Source organism: Typopeltis vanoorti, chromosome 25 (assembly GCF_054136105.1).
Source record: "Typopeltis vanoorti isolate ZY-2024b chromosome 25, IOZ_Tvanoo_1.0, whole genome shotgun sequence".
NCBI classification, from domain to species: domain Eukaryota; kingdom Metazoa; phylum Arthropoda; class Arachnida; order Uropygi; family Thelyphonidae; genus Typopeltis; species Typopeltis vanoorti.
This window is the reverse complement of record NC_143573.1, coordinates 17,246,886-17,271,896: the sequence shown is the minus strand read 5'-3', so window position 1 is coordinate 17,271,896 and position 25,011 is coordinate 17,246,886. Positions and strand designations below refer to the sequence as shown.

The following is a 25,011-nucleotide window of genomic DNA, read 5'->3' as shown; positions in this document are numbered from 1 at the left end:
ATTTTCAATCTTTCGAATTTTGTTGCAGTATTGCGAATACACGTTATGATGTGGATTAAACTCTATCTATTAAAAATAAATAGATCCACCAACGCTTTTTAGTAGGCGAGACAGTTTTAGACCTATCCAGCTTGTAGAAACTGAAGGGCGGTTAGTCTATTCTGGACTACGGGAAATTGTAGCCATTGGATAAAAAAGATGTTGTGAATGTGTTCGGTGGCGAGAGTATTATTATCCGAACAAATAAGTTTTAAAATGATAGGTAAAATGATAATTTTTTTATTAATTCGAATTAATCACAACATTAATGTTAATATAGTGTGAAAGGTTTGATCGTCTTAGCACGAGAATATGACGTCACTGAATTTCTAACATCAGTCACCGCTGTCTGTGTGCGAGGGTATTTTGTATTCCGAAAACCAAACAGTGTGTGTGTCTGTTTAAACAACAGAATATTTTATAATGCCATAACACAGACTTGATGATCTAGAATGCTTAATTCTAGATCATCAAGTCTGATTTCAAATGAAACGAGCCAGTAAATTCTATAGAAATGAATGTCAGTTGTAAAAAAATCAGTTTAATAGAGACAGGTAGTCAAGAGCTTCTGTAGGTGAGTTGATATGGCGATGCTTTAATTTCTTTTGCGGATTTATAATCAATCCTGGGTTTTATAATAAGCAAATAACAAACATGGCATACTATGCAGAGACCCCATCAGTGCATTAATCTAATCAGGTTTATATGCTGGCAAGTTACTTGACAATGACAGACAGTTTAGTCAACACATGAAGGGGAAGATAGTTAGTTAAATTTAATTCTAGCAAACAAAATAATCTGTTTCTTTCACTTATTTTTTCTGAAGTTCTAATTAGTGGCATTTTATAGCTTTAACCATATACACCAATGCAGTGGCAGCTCGTGGCTTGAAATCGCGGGGGTGCTGCAACTTTGGATAAAATATCAAAATTACGGTAAAAAATTTTTTAAAAAATTAAACATGAAAAACTATTGTTTATTATCGATAAAATTATACAGTTTAGTATAATTCAAAAATACTTAAAAATAAAATCCATTCCTTTAATTACAATTAAAGGAATGAATTTACAATTTTTGGACATTACAATTAAATCCTTTAATTGTGATGTCCAAATATTTAAAGAGACGGCGTAAAAAAAAAGATAAGCACTACGAACACTAATACTGGCGCAAACTGCATATAAACAACAGTGGAACTGCGCGACGGACAGTGCCACAAACGCTAATAGCTCGCATTTCACTATAACGTGTATATGCTTTCGCGCGTAGCAATATGATACTGTGGTAAATCTGTGACGAAATCGAAGGACGCTAGCAAAGTGCTGCTAGCGTCCTTCGCCCTCTTAAGTGCTGCAATATGGATTTTTATTATTTTTTATACAAAATAAGAGAATTGTATAGGATTGTTGATGATAAAATTAAATATTACAAGCAAATATAAATAAATTAATAAATATATTTATATATTGAGAAAAATTGGTGGTGCTGCAATTCCGCAGTGCCTATGCACGAGCCGTCTCTGCACTAATGCAAAAGGTCTTAGAATATGGGGGTGGGGAAGAGTTCATAGCTCTGTTGTTTTCAATCAAAAATAACTAGGATAAAACACGGTTGGCTAATGATGTCTTGAATAGAACAGAATGGTAGCGGTATAGTGCGTTAAGGGAAGACAGAAATGATAGGCATAAAGGGACCGCTTCAAAATTGTGTTTAGAGAGAGCATGTTGTGTGAGAAAGACGGAGAAAATGTACTAAGGAACTGGGGATGCTTCTTGACCGGTATAATGAGAATCTCCGTCTTGGATTATCGCGAACAAATATAGACAAGAAAAACAGCATGCTATTGCATACAGACGGAAGCAAAATTGATACATCTGAATGTATCCGTAGGAACAGGATACAGAAATTAGGTAGATGGGAAGATGTGTATGTATACTGATATGAGTTGATTAAGGCTGATCTTGTTTCAGTTAGTAATTAAAATCGTATAAAAACAAGAATATTCTTACTTAAATTAAGGGGATATTAAATCCCACATAGTTTTAAAACCGAATAAGAAACTCAAAGATTGGAATCCGAGAGTTTCTTGCCGAATATAGTAAACTATAAAGCATCGGCGACACTAGCGTTAGCCAATGCAAGTGATCCTTTGCAACGAGTTGCCCGATATTGTACTACGTACTAGGATCCTTTGCAACGAGTTGCCCGATATTGTACTACGTACTAGGATCACTTGCATTGGCTAACGCTAGTGTCGCCGATACTTTATAGTTTACTATATTCGGCAAGAAACTCTCGGATTTCAATCTTTGAGTTTCTTATTCGGTTTTAAAACTATGTGGGATTTAATATCCCCTTATTTTAAGTAATGTTTTGATTGCCGAAATGAAGCTTATTAGCTCTTTATACTTACGAATATTCTTATTTGAGTTAATGGATATTACATCCCATATTGTTTCTTAGCCGAATCCCTTAACTTAAATAAGTTCATGTCGCCTAATTGAAGCCTTTGGCTCTTCATATAATTAGTAATTTATTAGGACACCTTCTTGGCAATTCTCATATAAGGGATGTAAGTTCTGTTCGCTACAAACTTGGTATTAACTAGGTCTACCTACTCACTGATGAGACCTCAATAAAGGTTTAAACCGGTCTGGGTAGTGACCTTCTCTCATAATGTAGAAGTAATACAGCTCTTAGGAGCTAAGGGTAAATACCAAGAATAGTGATCGGAGCTTGCTCCACCCTTACTATGAGTTGCCTCAGTTTGCACTATCCAGGTATTTGCTTACGCTTGGAATCGCAAAACTTTATATAGTTTCTATATTCGGCATGAAACTCTGAGTTTCTTATTCGGCTAAGAAACAATATGGGATGTAATATCCCTTAACTTAAATAAGTTCATGTCGCCGAATTAAAGCCTTTGGCTCTTCATATAATTAAGAATATTCTTGTTTTAATTACACTTTATAAGATGAAAACTGTGTAGATAAGCTGTGGTATTTCTTTTTTCGCGAAGATATAGATCAGTACAGAGGTTGTTACCAATAAGCCAGAGTAAATGGTTAAAACACTGACAGGTGAATGTCTTTATAATTACATAAACATACAAAGAATTTATGGAGGGACCTTCTCAGAGGAGATGATCACCAGGAGAGGAGTCCCAAAAGTCTAGGTGCTGAGCCCGCTAATTTTTTGGGTATGTGTTAATGATACTATTCTTAATAGATTTCCCCAACTGATGTGAAGTTGGAGGAAACTAAAATTAAGAATAAAGCTAACGTATGTCGAAATGTATCCTCTTTAAAAACTCCGCCTTTGAAGAGGCGGAGTTTTTAAAGTGTTTTTAAAATGTGGTTATTTCACTCCACGAAGCTTAATTAATCGTGTGGGTTTCGAAGACAGAGAGTTGAAGTGTGCGGAACATTAATTATGAGGACAGTTGCAATTTGCAATGTGTGGTAAATAAGAAGGTAGTTGATATAATTTGAGCCAAACGTTGTGAGGAACTTACCATAATAGTAAAGGATATCTTTGTAAGAGTGAAGGAAGGCGACTGAAGAATAAGAAGTAATCTCTTGAAATTGTATAAAAGTGTACTCAGTAAAGGTGATAATAAAGTAAATCAGTAAAAGTGAGTGATAAAAGATAAAAAAAATTCTATCTTTGGCTAAGTGTGGCTAGAGGATTGCGATCAGATTAGCATTAAAAGTGTAATCAAAATTCGTCACGATTAAAAGTGATGATTTTGATTACACTTTTAATCGTGATGAATTAATGAGCAAAAATGTGAAATGATGATGTGAGAGGCATAACATTCTACTTATTCACCATGTGAGGAGTATGGTGGATGAGTAAAATGCTTTGCGTGATGAGCGAGTAGCCAATGAATCAGTTAACAGTAAGGTAAAACTAATATTGCACGTGTCAGATGTCCTTCCCATATTTTTATGACGGATGGGTATAACACATGGTGACGGGTATAACACAAACTGTTGGTATAGATGCGTGCAGTGATGGTCATGGTGGCACGGGTGCATGAGAGAGAATATATATGAAAATTCCACCCAAAAGGTTGTCATAAACCCATTAGCGTAGGGTCATAGGGTAACAGATAATCCTGAATCCTATTCTAAAGACCAAACATGGAACTCTTTCTTAAAACTACCAGATGCCTTCAATAAGCAGGATGGTGGTCTCACACAGGGAGATAAAATGCATCTCTACCATCGCATTCGTAAATATCTATGCCCACTATGTTAGTGGGATAACTGACAAAACGCATATATTACGGAAGATGTCGAAGCATTAACTCTTCTTTAGGCAAGTGAAGCTCTGGTTTGGGTTCGCTTTTAATTGGAATTATGGCAAATGCAACTTAAGTTATGAGGGCTGGTAGATTATTCTGTTTCCGCGAGTATAACGCTCAATTATTTTTTTTTTTTAAATGTGCTAGACGGTAATTATGTTTTGGAGGGGAAAAAACTGGTGTATTCGGAGAAAAACTAACCCCCAAATACCAAAAGCTGAGCCATATATTGGAATATCACTGTGGTAATAACTGAAACATGTAATCATCTTGCATTCAGGGAATCGCAAGCTTCCTTACACATTTATAAGATTTATTTTACATTATTTCCCATATTATCAGCAATAATAACATATATTCACAAGAGACCAGAAGAAAATTATACTATAAAATGTTTATTATTACTAACTGGATATCTCCTTAGAGTCCAAGACTCATCGCACGAGACTCATAGGAATCATTTCACAATATACCTATGATACCCCTATACGAGTAATGCGCAATGCGTCAAAAGACTCACCGCAAGAGGGCCAAAACTACCACCATTCACATAATACCTATCATATTTCTCCTTAAACTGATCCACACCAAAGCACATTTACTGAACTTCTAACAAACTCTTGTTCTTTCCCTTCCTCTCACATACTGAAAAATGTCCCTTACATCCATTCTACAGAACCGTTTTAGCTATATGTTTCTATTATGTCCTCTATCAACCAATTTTGTAACCTATAAATCTTCAATTTATCCTGATATGAAGCATTCCACAGGCCTGAAATTGTCTTGGTGATTTGCCTCCGAATCCCCTCTCCACGTTCCCAGGAAACTAAATCTGCACATAGTATTCAAGGTGTGAGAACGTATCAAAGCGCCTTATAAAGAGAGAGATAAGGGCTTATTTGTTCTTAATAGTCATCATATTTTTAGGCAGCCAAGTGACCCGCTGTACTGTTTTGCAATATGTCGTTTAAATTTCAGTTCCCTGTCAACCATGACCTCCCAAATCTCCAGCCTCGTCAATTTCCAGAAGTGAAACCTCTACAATATTATATACTATTGAAGCCCCTTCAGTCCAAAGCGCCTAACTACATTTTGCTACACTGAAATAAGCATCATCCTTTATCCACAATGTCAAGCTTATTCAAGACGTTGTAAAGAATTTCTATCTCTTACATTTACTATTGCCCTTCCTAACTTATCGGCAAATAACTGACTAATTAAACTACTTCCAATACCATTCACATATGGAGATTAAATAGCAATGGAACAAGAAGAGGACCTTGAGCACCACTGGTCATCTGCTTAACCTTTGAGTCTACAAATCATACTTAACTCTTTGATGTCTGTCTGACAGCCATTCTTCTATCCACTTCACCAACCGCATATCCATCCTCTTCGCTCCAGTTTACTCAGATTATCTCGCAGTATCCTGTCACGTGCTTTATCAAAGTCCAGAAATATGACAGTAAAATTATGTCCGTTAAATAGTTATGACAGAATGACTTTAAATCCTCCTTTACTCCTAATGCGATGAAAAATATTAATCCTAATTATATGAACTAGTCGGTCGGTCTATATGAACATCAATTAATACACATTATTTTTATATATTTTATGTATATGAAAATTTTCATATATTTTATATACAATTGAAAAAAAAAAAACTATTTATATGCAGTGTGAAAAGTTTCATTTTTAAAGCTGTTCCCAATGCCTCTATTCGCAATAATAAGGAAATATCCATTCCATAAATTTTCGCCCTAAACTAAAAAAATGAGCTTCTCGTATTACTTCTTTTCATTAATCTTATGCCCTCTTGTAGGTCCGTGTTCAGCCAAGAGCAACAGACTGAATATCTACATCATGTATATTAGAGACTAATTTATAAACTTCAGTTAAATCTCCTCTCCTTTTGTTAGTTAAATTCAACAACTGTCAGTTGACCAACCGAATCTCGTAACTTTTCTGATTTAACCCTGCTGAGGTCGCGGCTGATCTGACAGATACAAAAAAATTGTTTAATATAAATATTCTTACACATACGCCAGCAAAGGTTGGTCGATTGGTAGAGCCTCTGCTAATAATGGCTCGCCAAAAGTTAAGCAAGTTTGAGCGCGGTTAGTAGTTGGAAGGGGTCAATCGTTCGATGCTCTTGGCACATTCTCCCTCGATGAGTCTTTGGACTCTCTGGAGGTGTCACATAATAATAATAATATCCAGTTTGGAGGTCATGACTAGCTGCGCATGCATATATTACGAGTGATATTCCACACTGTTATGCAGTCAGTTTTCGTTTAACACGTGTTATGTAAAGGGTTTGTGATATTTGATAGTAAATTGTCAGTATAGTATTTTTTTTTTTTTACCGTTGAAAATGGCTGGAAAAATATATCGGGATAATTCATCAGATGTTGAAGAGATTCAGCGAATGTTACTCGAGTCCAATGATGAGAATGATAGAGTCGAATGCGAAAGTAATATTTGATAGTAAATTGTATCTGAGAGATACCGCGAACTCCCATGTCAGTAGAGTATTGGTTTAGTTCTTTTTTCTTTGTTCAATAATTTCTAGATTGTAACTGAAAATAAATAAATCACCATGTATTATATTTGCAGTGTTTTTTTTAAGTTGTATCGCATTTTAACACATACTAGTAATGAATGTATCTTTCAGATACACGCGACCTACGCTGCAATTTTTTCCGACCGCGACCTCCGCAGGGTTAATTTTGCAACATACTTAGCGAACCTTCTATTTTATTCTTTTAACACACATTAAAAATCTAGAAGAACCACTGAGAGCAATAATCCGAGACATTGCCCTGACTAGAAACTTGTTATAAAGTACCAAAATTTCCTTCCTTATGAATGTGGAGATTCTTTTAATTATAGACAATTCGCTTTGTTTTGCTATTTGTCATATTACTGAATTGAAATTCCTTATCCATCATGATATCTCCAAATTGAATTTTAATTCCTACCCTCCCCCATTCACCGTCTATTCTTTGTCTTTCTAGATTATTCTGAAGAGAGTCGAGGTTATCTGCACAATTCAGTATTCCACGTGATTTTAATCACACAGAAAAGAGAAAACTTACCATCATACAAGATAAATCGAAATTGCTGATAAACATGCTGAATCATAATAGTCCCAAAACTAAATCCTACGGGACTCTGCTCCTAAGGGGCTCTTGGAAATCTCCCTTTTATCTAATCTTCCACTAGTCCTACATTTCGTGTGAAAAGTTTGCATTTTATTTAAGTATTATTTTTAATTTAGGCAATTTTTTCACTCACGTGCCGCATAAAGTTATCAAACCAGAAATCCCACGCACACTACAACGGCCTGCCACGTCACTTTGCTACAAGCCTAATCAATGCACATCGCAAATGGCGTTGGACGTACAGTACGCGTTAACACAGGTATAAAAATGTGTAAAATAAAAAATATAATAAATAGGTTTTTCTTGTACGCGTGTGTATGCCGATAATTAGGTAAAGTTGCATGTTTTTGCGTACAACAAGAAAGAAAGAAAGAATGATGGAAAAAAGAAAATAACATACATTTTAAAGGAAACAGAATTCATGTAGCGCACAAAGCACACCAGTTTAATAACTTTTTGAAGGGTTATACGCTAGTACGTTAGATATGTTGTTCATCTATATGATCATATCTATTCTGCACTGGAACAAATTAAGGCACCGATAAACAAGACTACAAAATCAAAATACTTACACGCTTCTACTTCTCTGTTTATGTACTAGAATTATTGAGCACCAACTGTTCCATCTTGCGGTGTATACACGAGAAACGCTAGCCTCGTGTGTCCTTATTTTCCAAATACATGGATAAGTAAACAAAGGAAAGATTATAGTGTTGTAATGCTATAATCGATTAGTATTAAACGGAGAGAAAAACTTTTTATGGAGAGGTAACGATACATATGAGGAGAGAATATTACTTTTGTGAGTTTAATTATCTTCCTCATTTTCCAAGAAGTTGAGTGTTCCTTATTTAAAAACAGAAACTGAGTTTACCGAGGGATATCGTGCGTGCACACAGAAACAAGTGCCTTCAGAGAACCTAGATAATTCGTTAAATCAAGTTTGCTTTAACATTCCATCCCACTCCGTATCTTCTCTTGCTTGTTAGACTCAATGGCCTGTCACGGTCAAGTAGCTCCGCTACTTAGGAATCTGATTACTGTTTATGATAGGGCAATTAATTCATCTGCGTTGTCTGTCATGCGTGAAAGTTCAGTGTGGTCTTCGGGTCGGTTTACCTGTTTTGCGGAATTAAAAACCAAGTTTTTGGGAGGGGAAAAAAAAAATGTTGCGACCACCGTATGAGACCGGCTAAAGCACTTCCACTTGAAAAATATTTTATATAAGGGTCTAGACGGAATTCAAACCTTGATCTATCCAATCAAAGGGTTATCGATGCCAACTTGAACCACGGAGGCGCCTAATCAGTCTTCTGTTTTTTTTTTTTTTTTTTTTTTTTTTTTTTTTTTGCGAAACAGAAAAAGAAACCAAATTAAGATTTTGTGAATTGTCTTTCCCAAACCCTTTGATAATATTCTTATTTGACTGACCTTCTCTAAAAATGAATAAGTGCTATAAACGAAAGTAAGACGAGCCATGTGAGCCTCCATGTTAATTGGTCTGATAACATTTTAAGGCTCAAAAAATTAAATTGAACTTAAAATAAAAAACTTAAATATTTTCATTGATAAAATATGATAGGAAGATTATTTTTTTTCACAAAGGACATTACCTCGAATTCTGTACTTTAAATTCTAGAATATGTAAATCGCAAGAATGCAGTTATATTCTTTTTTCTTTTACTCACAATAAAAAAAAAAATACCACGGCTTCTTCGTCTCCAATATTTTTCACTGTGTCTGTAGTACACTCAATTTCAACAGCAACGAAGCAAAGTTATATCTGAGCAATGTTAAATTGTTCTGATGTGCAGGCACCTTCTTGTCTTGCAAAATCTTCTCAACGGGCAGCCTGTGGTGGATCTGTCCCACGAAGAGGAATAATACACCTCTGAAGTTGTACTAAATTGCATTTAAGGTAAATGTTAAATGGAATACATGTCGTGTTTTCAATAATATTTATTCATTAAATAATCGTGAATAACTGTTATGTAATTCGCAATGGTCAAGAATGTCGCTATTACTATGAAAGTTGTTTCGTACATTTCACACAAGAATCGCCTATACAGTACTAGGCCACCTCGATCATCAATTATGCGTAGCTGAGAAAAATGAAAACTATCTGATTGTCATTTTATAAATAGAAGTGCTCAGCGAGGATGCTAAAAAATGACGGATGATGTTTGTTTTACGGATTAGCTACAAAGACAGATTTTGTTTTAGGTACCATATCTGGAAAACACATTTGACTCGAGAACTAGCTGCTCTCTTCTCACATCTGCCATGCTTGTTTTCGATAGACCAAGGTATCTATCAAATACTATAGATGTTTTAACCACTAGATTTGCACTTTCCATATTCCTCATACAGCTTAAAAATATCTTTCTAAATGATTCCACACGAAAGTAGTGCAGCAGCAACCCTTGCTTTAAACAATGCTCGGTGCCATTGGGAATGATGCGATCAGAACTTTATATGTTGCTCCATCCACGAAAGGTTGTACACCTTAAGTATATTTAGTACCGTGGGTAAGCTAAAGATTTTTTCCCTATTTTTATTAATTTTAATATTTTTTGTATTTTTTTATTCATTATCTAGTCCGAAAATCCTGCTCTAGAAACCAAACATCAGACTTTTTTTTCAAGCAACTTCGAGCCTCCCATAAGGGGGGGGGGGGGGGGTGGAAGAGGCAGTCTTCCACCGTGCGATGAAATTCATTACTACCTAAAGACAATCGTAAGTTGGCTAGAAAGCGGATACACTAATCAATCGCCCAACCAAGCCAGGCTAAGGTTTAGATAAGTGATATTTCATAAGTTACAATCATTTATTAATCTCTCTGGGATCAAGATGACGTCAAAGAGAACCAATAAGACTGGTTCTAAAACTCGGGAAACATGACAGAACTACACTGAAACAACACAACTGATCAGCGAAAAAATACTTATTTATCTTAATATCACTTTTATCTCAAGTCTTAAAGCTGTATTTCTCTTCGACGTATATTCCGTCGAAGCGAAAATATTGTCCAATATCGTCTTGTCAACATTAAAAAGACTTCTGCTGCCTTTCACTGGAAATACTGGGCTTTTTTCTGCTGTGTTAAAATTTAAGTTAAAATTCGAGAAGTTACGACGTATCTTTTGAATTTTCGATAAAAACACAACACGTCATTTTGAAATATGGTAAAATCTTCCATTCTTTACGTTGTTCAATGCATTGCAATACTTTTTAATTATAAGAAAACAGTTTTTTAATGTTCTAAAGGTAAGAGGGCTAAGAATTTTTTTTAGTTTTATTTTTTACATAACCTGTAAACCCCGGTCTAGTTCTCTAGAGGGGGGGGGGGTTATAGATTATGTGAAAAATAAAATAAAAGCAATATATTTTTTCCAGATATTATTTAATACTTTCAAAACACATCCATGTGTTTAAGAAGGGCGAGAAAAAAATACCTTTGATCTAGGATTTTTTTATTTTTTTATGTTGGGCTCATATACAGGAGGTTGGCTGGTCAACCTATAGTACGTTAGTACCGTATATGGGTGGTGGGTTGCGAAAAGAGAAACTTGTTTACATTTGATTTGAAAGCCTGTATGTTGTTCCTTGGGAAAGGCTGTTCCACAGTACTGCAGTAGCATGGATGAATGAGGAGGGAAAGAAACTTGTTCTGTGGGTTTCGAGGTGTACTGTGAAAGAATGTTGGACGGCAGCTGTACATGTTCCAATGGGCTTAGTACAGGATGGGGGAATTATTGATGCTGTTTCAGATGAATATTTCCCATGTGTAGAGACCAAACGTCTATGTGAAAGTGGGGGGAGTGAGTTGGTGAGGGATGGGTCATTTATTAGTCTAATTGCTCTCCTCTGTATTGAGTCAAGCATTTTGAGGGAGCTTTTTGGAGCCCCACTCCAGATGTGAGAGCAGTATTCGAGAACTGGGCGGATTTGTGACTTGTATAGTGTTAACAGCTGTTTAGAGGTGAAGTAGCGTCTTGAGGGAAAGAGAAAACCTAGTTTTTTGGAAGCTGAGGATGCAATGGTTGTGATCTGTTTATGCCAGGAGAGGTTTGATGTCAAAGTAATTCCGAGAAGAGAAATTTCATCTTGTCTGAAAATTTGAGTGTTATCGAAAACAATGCTGGGGGAAAATGGTTCTTTTTTTGTGAGAAATAAGACAGAAGTGGGTTTTTACTAGCGTTGAAGTTGACGAGTTATCTGAGCCCCATTGGCGGATGGCTTGGAGGTCGGAATTAAGGGCAGTAGTGGTTGATGTTCTGTGAGTTGTGTAGAGTAGGGTTTGTCAAATGAAAGGGATGAATGTAATGTGCTGTCATCTGCAAAACTGTGTATTGGGTTAGACTCTTTCCGCAAATATTTTTGTAGACTGGTTGATATGAACCTAAAGGGAAAACTAAGAGTGCTTAAAAGCTAAATAAAAATTTCCTAAAAATTTTTATTTAGCCCCTAAAAATTCCTACCAAGATTGAATTCACTGAATTATCCACATTTATAAAAGTTGAGTGTGTCTGTGAGCGAGTATGTTCCTTCTCTTTTTGAGTTGTATCATTTTATCTTTCACTCACTCATTCCTGAATTTTAAGACGCGTTTGACCTGAAAAAAAAAAAAAAAGAAGTATGTTGTTCTATATGGTTTACAATTAAATGGATATGGCCTTTAGAAGATCTATTAAGGAAGGGCGGAAGTACGTGAACCGAAATGGGAAAGTTAGGAAAGCTGCAGGTGAGAGTAAATAATACAGAAGTCTGTGATTAGTGTAAATGTGGGATACATTTGTCCGAGAGGTAATTGTGCATGCACAAGAAGTAGTTCAGAAGAGATCAGAAATAGATTCTTCTCACGGGAGTGGAAATAACTGCTGCCGTGAAGCAATTAGGTTAATGATGTGCATCCAGCAAACATGTGGCCAAGTTATTTTCATTCATTTAGAAAACAACAATATTTGCAACAATGACGTCAAAACTCCCAAGGCCAGCAAGAAGTTCTCGCTTCGATTCAAACCATACTGTGCTACCATTGGCCATTCAAGGAACTGTTATCTATCCAGCTTACAAGTTCTGGTATAGAACAATTACCGCACACAAACGGAACACTGTTGTCCTGTCATTAAGATGAAGTGGAGGTTGCATTAAAATTTCCTGTTTCATAAAAATAAAATTGTTGTTATAGTTTAAATGACAGTACCCAACAATAAAGGTACAGTGCTAAATACTGTTCATCCCCCCCCTTTTTCTTTTTAACCACATCCGGCATCCAACGAGCAGGATGGCGGTCTCACACTAGACGATTTATTAAATAACATTCACTACCCTAAGTCACAAGCACTCTACAGCAGGATTCAAACCTACAGTTCGTATTGGATGACATCCAGCTGACGCCGGACTAGCGAGCAAAGTAAAAAAGCAACTGTATGCTGGCCTGATTGGTAGCATCTTCACTCTCCAACCAATAGACTGAATTCGAATCCCACTACAGGAATGAAAGCTTGTGAACTGGCTTTATCGCTAAGAGTAAAGTGGCTTGAAAAGGGGGTTTCATGTTTAGTGTCTAGGGTAGGGTTTCTAGATTATATAAAAATATAAATAAAATATACATAAAAAACGAGCCAGCACCTTGGCCCACGAACTACTGATATATTATATATAGTTTTGCAGCCTTTCTCGGAACGACTACTTCAAATCCTTAACATAAGCCAAAGAAAGAAAACGACCACCTGTGATTTACAGAGAGAATTTATAATAAATCTGAAATAGTAACAGCATGTAACCAAGTACAATTTATTTCTTCATTAAGCCTTTTTCAGGAAAACTACATAAACAAAAGTTATATATGTATCTTTAATGATTCACTATCAATTGAATATTCACTCCTACTTGCATTTAAGAGACTAATGCCCATATCAAGGATTCGTCCAGTCTCCATTTTGTTTTCTGGAGCGATTTACAAAATACAGAGAGAGAGAGAGATTAGCGTACTTCAGTGAATGTCACACAAATATGGATTTTTAGAAAATGTAAGGCTAATTCCAGGGGTACAAAGTTAGAATGATTTACCCAGTAAGAATCATGCTACTTTTTTTTAAACTTAAATGTCTGATATTATCTTAGAACTGGGGAATTATTAATACAGCAGAGCTCACGAACAATACACATAGTCCTTGAACGCATAAAATATTCTCTTCGCGAACCTGACTACATTCCGCATGCATAATTGGTATAACCCACCACAAGTGCAGCCTACGAATCTCATCCATATTGCAACCATATTAGGATGCCGCAAGAGTGATTGATGCACGAACAAGAGGTGTGGCATTAATTATTGAACGATGTAGGTGTTCTCGTAAACTAGTCTTCTCAACCAATTCTAAATGCTGAATCCGTTTCAACATTATCACATAAGGGAGAAGAATAACAAGTAAGGAAATGATCGTAGACATCGGAACAACAGCGTTTCGTAATGCGTGCCTACGATAGTTGACACGATTCATTATCGTTAATGAACTTGAGGCTGTTTCTGGCATAGTACTGCAAACAAATTTGACTGAATTTTCCATCAAAACCGTCCAAATGAAACCAAAACTGAAATGACGCCAAATTTTAATAGCCATCCTAAATATGAAATGCGTTACATTCCATCAAGATGGATGAATTATGATTCATATTCTGAATCTTTTTTTTTGCTAAATTTCGCAATAAAAACTATCTAATTATACTGAGAGGAAAAATCTTTCATCAACCAGTCTTTCATGGGGAAAAAAAATATATATATATATATTACTTTGCACAGGATAGTTTAAAAATAATTGTAGATGAGAACTATCGTGATATTAGCAGTACTTCGATAAAATTCAGACGATTGTCTCGCCTTTTACGGCTTAGGAAGCGTCCACGCGTTTCTGACTTACACAATTTTTTGCCTGAGTATGACACTATAAATGGTTCGACTAAAACCAAAACTTAAATGACTTGACAAATTTTAATAAAGATCCTAAACAGCAACTTTCATTAATCTCCATCCAACAATGAGGAATTACTACTAGTAGTCGAATCGTTCGGTCAATAAAAACATTCTTCGATCGGATTTGTTTTTATTGACAAAACTATTCGAACCAGTTACGCATGTTACCACATGGCCATATTACAGATTCTAGTGTATATTTCCAAATACCAAAGCTTATTAATTCCATCTAGATTGGTATACATAATTTCGAAACGTTTTGGTCCTTAAAACACTCTTGTAAATGTCACAAGGAAACAATTTTTGTAAGAATTTCAAAATAACTTGCGTACGGATGGCCAGAACAAACAAATCTAATATGCATTTTGCCAGAGGCGTTTAACAATTAAGAATAGAACACTATTAGAATAATTTGAACAAACAAAATAAACTGCTTTATGTTTCGGAAACTGGTTACCGTGGCCCAAACATGTGGGCAGTACCCCCAACTCCACCCTCTTAAAAAACGCTCGTTTCCGGGAGAAAGGACCCTGTTACCTCCGTATGAGATTGGCTAACACTCATCGATTGAAAAAGCCCACATAACGATTCTCTCTCTCTCTCCAATGTGACCCATCTGACATTGGGGGGGGGGGAGTATCTATTGTATGTATGAATGATTGAAAGATATCACAAGCATCCGTGACCAAAGCGAGATTCGAACCCGCAGCCTAGTACAGGATGTCCCAAAATTCACACAAGAAGTAATTTTGATAGAAAACACAGGTTTTTAATTAAAAATTGTAATTTCGTATTGATTCATAAAGTATACAGTATAGAGTTATGCATGGAATAGCATATCGGGTAAATGGCCTCCACGGCTTTGCTGGCACATACGCACTCTTTTGTCGAAATTTTCCATGACGGTTTTGCATAAATGTGGCTGAATTTCGTTGATACAGCGCTCAATTTCCTCCTTCAAGACGTGGGTGGTCGTGGGCTTGTTGGCATTAACCTTAGACTTCAAAAAACCCCAAAGAAAAAAGTCCAACGGCGTTAAGTCACATGATCTGGGCGGCCAATTCTGATCACCAAAACGGGAAATTACACGACCAGGAAATGACTCATGCAGTAATTGAATTGTTTCTCGGGCTGTATGGCATGTGGCACCGTCTTGTTGAAACCACATGTCGTCCACATCCATATCTTGCAATTTAGGCACAAAAAACTGGATTATCATGTCGCGATAGCGAGCACCATTAACTGTTATTGCCTTACCAGCCGCATTTTCGAAGAAGAATGGACCGATGATGTCTCCAGCCCAAAATCCGCACCAAACAGTGACACGTTGTGGATGCATTTGTTTCTCAACAATCACTCGTGGATTTTCTGAACCCCAAATGCAACAATTTTGTCGATTAACGAAGTCATCAAGATGAAAATGAGCCTCATCGCTGAAGATGATTTTGTTCGAAAAATAAGCATCCACTTGTTGTTGTTCCATAATCCATTCAACGAACCTCTCTTCGCTGTGTGTGTGGTCAATTTTAATAACCCTGAACTGTCAGTTGTCACGCTTTTTTTTTCTCGTTGGCAACACTTTACCGCACAAATGGCGCTAAAATGAAATCTTGCGTGAATTTTGGGACACTCTGTATATATCTTTTTGATGGAGAGCGGATATGCTAACTACTCGGCCACCAAACCGGCTGCTCTCTCATATAGTATCAACAGAAATTAAGCCACTTCTTTCTTACAAAAAGGACACTGTCGACTGCATTACAACGGCGTTTTCAGAAATACAAGTAATACTGATGTATGATTGATAGGTCATATTCTGACTTACAGTTAATGGCTACCGTGTGCTGCTATGCTGCATTGGTTTGTAAATTGACACCTCAAAATTTCGAAGCATAAAATTTCTTGAGGAGGCGGGCAACTTAACAACCCTTCCAACCATAGAGCCAACGTGGAATCCACTTCAGATGGTTGGACGACGACACTGTTGACTTCGAACATTTTTTGTTAATCAGCTGTGCGAAATGTCGGAACCCAACTAACGATAAAGTATCCAAAAGGTCAATTTGATTTGCAGATTAGATCAAGTTAGACAATGATATTCATCTGAAGCCACGTGCTGGAATAATTATGCATATGACAGATCGTTTATTAATATACTCATCTTTTACTGTAGACGCGAAAAACATATCGAGCTTCTTTGTTGTTAAACTGCTTGGGAAATATCCCGAAAGTTCTGGTATTTGATTTTTATCGTTTCGAATTAGTGTTTTTGCTTATGAAACCGACGAGAAATCAAGAACGAACATTGTGAAATGCTTCGCGAATACCGTTACAACTGTTATACTTCTCGTTTAAAAGAAATTATTTACTGTTAATAAATGAAGCCTGTTTCTCGTCAGTCACTGAAATGTTCTACCGTTTCCTTCAAACACTGTTGCAACACTAGTTACTATCATGTGAGTGAGTGTGTGTGCACTGTAGCGATGCAAATATTTGGAAAAAAAAAAAGAGGGCATTAAACCTTACCAGTGTGAGATGTGTGACGCTGCAATTCTTCCTTCTTATCGTAAGGCGGAAGGGCATGACCAAGTGACTTGTTAAACAGTAATTAAAATACAGATTACTCTAGCATGATATCTATTTCAATTCAGATAATTTAGCATTTCAGAATAGTGATTTTCGACACATTGACGAGGAAAAAAAAAAAAAAATTCTCAGCGAGAACTGTCATCGAACATCAGTACATATTGTTGTGGAAGTACTGCAAACAACTAAGGTAGTGGCGCCATACGTATACTACGTCTATTAATTACGTGTGTTCTTCGGCAGGTTTGTCCGATTTGCAGATGAAAAACCCGTTTCCGGGGAAGGGGAAAAAAACCTCTACCTCAATGAAATAGACTAACTCGCTTTTCAATTTTAAAGCCCTTATACGGGTTCCTTGCTTAAAGATGGTATTTGAACCATAGTTTCTTTCCAACTAAAGGACATCGCCGATGCCAAATAAGATGCAGGTTTTTTTTATTCTTTAATCACATAAAATTACGCGACAATGGGAAAATGTCAAATTAAGTATAATAAATAAATATCAGCTCAGCCCTAAATATTTAATCGAAATTAGGAAATATCGGATTAATGAACTATTCACACTGGTACCTGATTTGTGAAACAATGTTTTCGTACAATGAGCAGTACACCTATTATGAGCACATAGCTACCTCATATACTAACACAAGGCAATCATGTATCACAAGTTCTACAACCTTTCGTACGTGGAGTTGATAAGAAAAAATGACCTCAAAATTATATAAACAAAAACAATTAAAAAAACTTGTAAACTATCCTTCGATATTAGCTAAAACTTGATGTAACTAATATAAGTAGGCTGATATTAAGAAATTGATATATATATATATATATATATATATGAAGAATTTTGTATATAAACTAACCACATACTAAGAACTGCTCAATACAGAGTTTAAAGAGGGAAAAAAAAACATAGATAAATGGATTCGGAAAAATATCTGTTAAAGAGAATGAAAGGTCTTCCCATGCATGTAACATCAGACCGGAAAGTGAACTTCGTCTATCAGGGTAACAGCAGTTAACCTCTTGTATCTCGTAGAGTGCAAGTTATATCCGTTTAAAGTCGTACATTACCCTCCGTTGGACATCCACGAAAGATCGCACTGACCTTTTTCTAATTTCCAATTCATTCTATGAAGCTACAGAAGTGCTAACGCAGCGTCGATCTAAACAACTCCATGAAAAACCTTTGATTGACGATTTACCATATGACACAACATGACGATGACACCGTTTCTGGATGAAGAGAAACGACGGTCATTTCCAAAGGCCAAGAAATGATCTACAGAGTTAACAGCTGAATAATGAACATCCTCGAGAATCGCCCACTGATTTCAAATAGTTTCGTCTTGTGGACTTTCCATATGTGATATTTCAACTCGTTGATGGCAAATATGAGCACAAATGATTCTTCTGGATGAGCGGAGATAGAAACTTCAGATTGAGCACGTGTTGCTGCGACGCGCTGACCCAACTAGATCTAAACAATTCCCGAAGGCAACTTTCAGCGAAAATAAAACAATGTGAAAGTGTTTCGGGTATGACAGGACAAAAACTACAAAACTGTTCGGGTTTAAGGACCCAGTGTTGTCTGACCTCATTTACTGGAAGATTTCCGTATGGTTTCCACACTAGATTCGTAAGCGAAGCGTACATGCGTGAGAATTTAGCTTAGAACAGAGCAAATCATAAATCTTCTGAAATTTATCAACATTTGTTGTGGGGACGCCCACTTTCCAAAATAATTTGCAAAATGAGATGGCTGCATATGCATTACCTTTGATCCTATATATCTGGAATCCTAACTGAGTTAAATATTGTGACAGAAGAGTGCACCAATACTGATTACATTACCTTGTAATCAGCGTTTTGCGGAAATTTGGTAATAAAAGTGAGCTATCATCTAATGTAGCGTTTCTCAAACTTTCTAAGCCCAAGGACCAGTAAAATGCCTAAAACAATTCTGCGGACCACTAAGTTACAGAGGCGTAGCTAGGGGGAGGGAGATCAGCCCCTGGCGACACCTTTTTTTTGGCGTTTATGAAATCTTGCCTTACTGTCTATAAAACAGCAACTGAGTGATGAAATAAACTTCGACAATGTGATCGACGATTTTGCGAACAGAAAAGCAAGAAAAATAACATTTTAGAATGTTGGAATTAAAGTTTTACTTCAAAAATTAACATACTATTTTTTTAATTTATTTTCTTATACGTCGTTTTGATTTTCTGATTTTTTTTAAAAAACCTATGTAGGAATTACCAACATTTCGGGAAAACTGTGCCATTTATAACACAATAAATTTAAAAGCATGTTTTGAAAGATATGGCAACATAATTAATTAAATTGGAAGTAAACGATTAAAAGTGTATCATCAATGAACAAAGTTTTAATTTTTATTAAACAAATAAATAAGATGATATAATTATGTTACTACTTACTTTTAATGAGATGATTCAGCTTCTCGGCCTTTGCAGAGTTGCTGGGTATCTGGCTCAATATTGGTCAACTTCAGTCGAAGATCGGCACACACACTAAAATGATTTCTGTATTTTGTTTTTATTTGAAAGAGCGATGAAAATCCTTTCTCACAAAGATAGGTTGTAGAAAACTGCAGGTAGATTTTCAATTGTTGGAAAAGGTGCAAATTGCCTGTCTTTTACATAATTAATGCATAAAACCAGTTTTTTCTCGAATGCCTTTGTTTGGTCGTAGGCATCAAGAACAGTTAAAAAAATTTCCCTAAAGGGAGAGATTTAATTCATTTAATTTCGAAAAAATGTCTGAAAGATAGGATAGTGTTGATAACCATGCTTCGTCAACAAGGAGTGGTGCAAAATTAGAATTAAGTTCATTTACAAATAATAAAACTTCGTGCCTTAATTGAAATAAACGTGTTAGTACTTTGCCCCTGGAAAGCCAGTGAATTTCAGAATGAAGCAAAAGTTGTATATATTCACTGCCCATTTCATCGCAGAGTACTGAAAATAATCTATTATTTAACGGTCGAGCTTTAATAAAATTAACTAGCTTGACAGCGTTGTATAGCATAGTTTTAAATTCTGGTGGCATTCCTTTGGAGGCTAACGCTTTCCTATGTATGAAACAATGCACCCAATTCATATCCGGAGCTACTTCTTTGATCTTAGAAGCAACCGCACTATGCCTGCTTGTAAGAGCGCGAGCTCCATCCGAACAGAAGCCTATACATTTTTCCAACTGGATCCCTTTGTGTATTATGTAATTATTGAGAATGTGAAATATTTCTTCTCCAGTTGTTCGGGATGACAAAGTTCTACAAAATAGAATATCGTCATGAATGTTGTTATCATGCGCATATCTTACGTAGCATATTAACTGCGCATCGTTTGTAACATCAGTAGTCTCGTCTATTTGTAACGCATAATAAGGGGCTCTTCTTAACTCTTTCAATTAACTGAGATTCTATGTCACCTGTCATATGATTAATTCTGCGACCGACAGTGTCATTTGAAAGAGGAATCAAATCAACATCTTTTAGTAACTTGCTGCCAAACATTGTTTTTACCACATCTTTTATAGCTGGAAGTAGTAAATTTTCCCCGATAGAATGAGGTTTCCCTGTTTTCGCTATTGCGCAAACTTAAGCGCATAGCGAAAACAGGGAAACCTCACTGGAAAACAGGGAAAAAACACTGGAAGCATCCTATCAAGAGATAGGATGCTTCCAGTGCTTTGCTATTAATGGAACCCATGGCCGAAACTATATCTTTCCCATGATTTAATGTCCCTAAGCGTCGCTAAAAAAATTCAATTGGCTTATTTTTCACATCACAATGTTAAGTTTCTAAATGTCGTCGGAGCTTCGCAGGTTTCATGCACTCCTTCGACAACACTTCATAACACAAAACACATTGAGGTTTCTGTTCACTTTCTCATCTCCACACCAAGTAAACCCGAATTCCAAATATGAACTGTTATATTTCCTACTGTATTTTTTCTTTGAACTGCTTATTTCTTCTACTTTAATAGTATCAGATTTACTGGCCGTTACAACACGTGTATTACAATTAGGGTTAGCATTACCTGTTCCATTTGCTCTTCTTTTCAAAGTCCAAGTTCTAAGTCACTTTTCCATTATTAAAAAAACGTTTCAAAAAATATATCTACCCTATATATATAAAATGATAAGCCATTTTCTGTAACGTTTTTATGTCACGTTTTTTGTATTTGAAACGTTTTGAAACGCAGGGGCTACCCTTGTCGAGTCTTCAAAATTCAGTCATCAGAATTCAAGAACAACCGGCCTACCAGTCGGGAACTCGGGGGGTTGGAACCCCCTTTTGAAGACTCGACACTCAGGGTAGCCCTGTGTGTCGAGTCTTCAAAATTCATAGAGAACAGGCCTACCAGTCCGGAACTCTGGGGGTTGGGAGCTGTGGGCGCGGAAACCCCTTTCGGGTCTTCAAAATTCGAGTCATCAGAATTCAAGGAGACCCGGCTTACCAGTTAGGAACTCTGGGGTTGGGCGCCATAGGCGCCAGTGGGCGAAGCACCCTAGTAAATATATAAATACTGGTTAACTCACGACACACTTCGTTCAAGTATCACTTAGCACTTCTGAAGATATATTGAGCCTTGGTTGAAGGAAACCTTCAATAATAAAATTCTATACACAACAAGCAATTGGTTGAAATGTTGATAACACATGTTCACTTCAAATCTGACAAAACAGCAAGTCAAGGCGGAAGCAATAAAACTATATTGTTTTTCACTTTACCCCTCTTTTATTATTCGTCATTCTGCATCTACAAATTTAGCGACGGAATGACGAATAATAAAAGAGGGGTGAAGTGAAAAACAATAGTTTTATTGCTTCCGCCTTTGAACATTCTGACGCTATTTGTTGGATTTTTGAAGGCTCCATTTGATTTCAATAATTTTTACTTAATTATTCAATTTTAATTTGTTTTGTTTGGATAATTAAAAAATATATATTTATTTAATTAATTTAAGTCTGCCTGCGGACCACCTGTCCCATCGTCGCGGACCACCGGTTGAAAAACACTGATCTAATGTAAGAAATGGTCTCTGTGGTTATATCATGTCTGCGATGATCCCAAAAATTGCCAAATTAAGTTTATGAAATATCTGTTCTCGAGTTGGGACGATAATCATTTGAGGATGTACTGTAAAGACAAAAGTGAAGTAACTGATGGTCCACGGTTCCAGGCCTTCTACAATTTGTTTGCAGTGTAAATATGGAAATGCTAACATATCAATGAAATATGACACGATGATTAGGATCGACTCTTCCAGTGAAGTGATCCCCTTCCCAAGAAAGGGGGGGCAGAAACTCCTTTCACTTACAATGCTGATTTTGTCGTCTTCTCCAGTTACTACACATTCTGTTAAGCAAAATTTGCATACGAATGCCGGAGCGTGATGGACATGGATACAGTAACTGCGTTACGACACACAAATATTTAGAGAATAAAGTGATGACAAACGTAAGTTACAAAAATCGTTTACACACTTGACTGATGTCCTTCTGTCGAAAGACCAGATAAGGATCAGTCTGCAATATTGCATGAGGTAATTTGTTTTGAAAACATTTGTTACGAAACACGTTTTAAAAGACTTAAAGGAATTTGCTAGTTTCCTCAATAAAGGATAACAAACTTCCGTTTTTTGATATTCTAATAATAATAACAGAAGAAGGAAAATGCAGGTCTATGAGGAAGCAACTCATACGAGAAGATATCTTCACGCTTGGACCTTTCACCATCCTCAACAAAATTGGGAATCATCACATAAGGGCACCATTTCCTTCCTCTACGTTGGAAGAGTTCCAAGGTATATAGCACATCTAAAACAAACCAATACAGGTAATACCTGATTTACGCGGATTCGCTTTTACGCGGCTTTTTTTCACCACTGAAAAATACATATATATGTTATGCCGCTATGTATATGTTGAGCGCATGTGCAGCATATTATCCAGCATATTTGAAGACGAACTTTACAAACAGGGATAACGGTACGTAAATGTTGGTTCGATCCTTCTGATGCTATTGTTTCCGCACATATATAATTTATTACAGGTTTAATTTGCGCTGTTATTAAACATGTCAATAAGACTGGAGAAGGAAAGTCACAACAATGAGACACTGGCACATAAAAAAAGGCATCAATTTGGATACCAAGTTAAAAATCGTACAAAAAGTTGAGTCCTATTTTAAGATTGTTGACGACGCACATAAATATAATTAAAGCGGATGAAAATGTTACTTCCTTCTTGACAAAGAAAATCATCCATTCTCAGAATGAAACCACCTGGGGGTTGGAAAAATTGATAACTGCGTTCACTGGATCGAAGATTTAAATCGAAAACTGACACTTGTGAACACGCAAATAAGGCTTAAAAAATAGTCTGTAAAAATAGGGGGAAAAAATCAATTAATAAAATAGCCAAAAGACGTGGGAAAAGAAACGTTATTTCCCCATTTAATGTAGAAATTCGCTCTACACGTATTTCTTGGAACGAAACCCCCCCCCCCCGTAATACGGTGGTTGTCTGTAATTAGAACTCCTTTTAAACTGCTCACACCTGACAGAATTTTCTACGTTCGCCAAAGATACCATTCCTTTTGTTGAGAAACATCCTGTGGTATTCAAGATTCCGTGTACCTGCGGCAAAGCTCACTTCGAATAGGATGAAAAAGTTTTGAGATCCATAAAACAGTGTTCATGTTTTACGGATCTCAAAAGAAAAGATAAGCGGTCTCACTGCAAGCGTTTTCTTAGAAAATCATCTTCTGCCTTATTTGGATGAAAATTTATTTCCAAAGGCGTTTTAAAGGAATCCCGGAAGGTGATGTGATCGAAGGAACCTGGCCCTCATCCTTTACGACATTTGGAAGTCTCTCATACATTTTGGCAACCTGTCTAATCCTCCATGATACCAATAACCATCTGAAGACTTTTCACAACAGTCAACATTTCACGCTTCATGTGTCAAATGTGGCGCGTGACTAATTACGCTATTATAAATGTCAAAACAGCTGCTGTTAGAAGTGTTCGAAACCATCTGTTTTGTATATTCTCCAGTACATTTATCTTACTGATGAAACTGTCGGATCGCAAACAGCAACACAGGAGAAAGTTCTGTTTATTACGATAAACAAATTTATGAGTAATTTCCACAAACGTATCTTACATGAAATAGTTAATGTAAGGTGATTTTATTATTATTATTACACCAAACCACCATGAAAACGATGGTTGGTTAAACATCACTCTCGCAAATGTTATAATAGTTCTCGTTACAATAACAGAATACGAACAATCGGAAATTCTACTTTTTTTTTTATTAATTTTATATATATTTGATAATTTTAATTTAATTTTTACCTGATCCGGAAACTCTGCTGTAGAGATCAAACATGGAACTTTGTCTTCGAGGCACTTCAGGCCTCCAATTCGCAGAGGTACATCTGTTATAACATTTGCACAAATGTACCGAGGTGTGAGACCACTGGTCTCACACCGGGTGATGAAATTCATCTTACACCTAAAGACAATTACAAATATCTATGCCCACGGCGGGATTCAAACCCGCGACCAGTTGGTTGGAGGGTAGGTACGCTAACCACTGGGCCAACAACTTTGAACAACATCGACCTTTTTTATTATTATTATCAACAGTAAAATCAACTAATACTGATGATCATTAGCGCAATGTGAATTAATAGCAGTATTTTCATTGCTAGTGATGAATAAGTCCTCCATTCTGCTATAATTGCTTGATTATGAAGAGTTATTTTTTGCTATAATTACATTATTAGCAGAATAATTTGAAATGGTAATTTTTTCTTCTTTTAATTGGTTTTTTATTGGCAAAAAAAAGGTGTAGCCTTGTTTCTTATGCAATAACTAGTATTACGGCACAT

General features: G+C 36.3%; 1 protein-coding gene across 2 annotated transcripts in view; it reads right to left on the bottom strand.

Moving 5' to 3' along the window:
• LOC150092575 (dual specificity protein phosphatase CDC14C-like) overlaps positions 1 to 25,011 on the bottom strand; it is a 301,512-nt gene that overhangs the window by 213,941 nt on the left and 62,560 nt on the right. The gene's annotated exons all lie outside the window — the stretch shown is intronic.